Below are 445 nucleotides of genomic sequence, written 5' to 3'. Positions count from 1 at the left end.
AGCTCAGCTGGTTAAGAATCTGCCTGCAATGCAGGAGACCCCAGTTTGATTCCTGGGTCAGGAAAATCCATTGGAGAAGGGATAGGCTACCCACTCTAGTATTCTTTGGCTTCCCTTGTGGCTCAGCTGGTAAAGAATCCGCTTTCAATGAGGGAGACCTGGGTTCAATCCCTGGGTTGGGAAGATCTCCTGGAGAAGGGAAAGGCTACCCACTCCAGTATTCTGGCCTGGAGAATTCCATGGACTGTATAGTCCATGGGGTCGCAAAGAGTCAGACACAACTGAGCAACTTTCATTTTCACTCTCAATAAGCACTGTAAATCAACTATACGCCAATAGAAAATAAACAATAAAGGGAAACATTTCTGAATGGCAACATAAACAAAACCCAACCAATAAATCAACCAACCACAAATTAAAAAAAAAAAAACTTAAAAAACAAAGC

This window comes from Bison bison, unplaced genomic scaffold (assembly GCF_000754665.1).
Source record: "Bison bison bison isolate TAMUID 2011002044 unplaced genomic scaffold, Bison_UMD1.0 scf7180017845624, whole genome shotgun sequence".
NCBI classification, from domain to species: domain Eukaryota; kingdom Metazoa; phylum Chordata; class Mammalia; order Artiodactyla; family Bovidae; genus Bison; species Bison bison.
Note: the sequence above shows the minus strand (reverse complement) of the source record.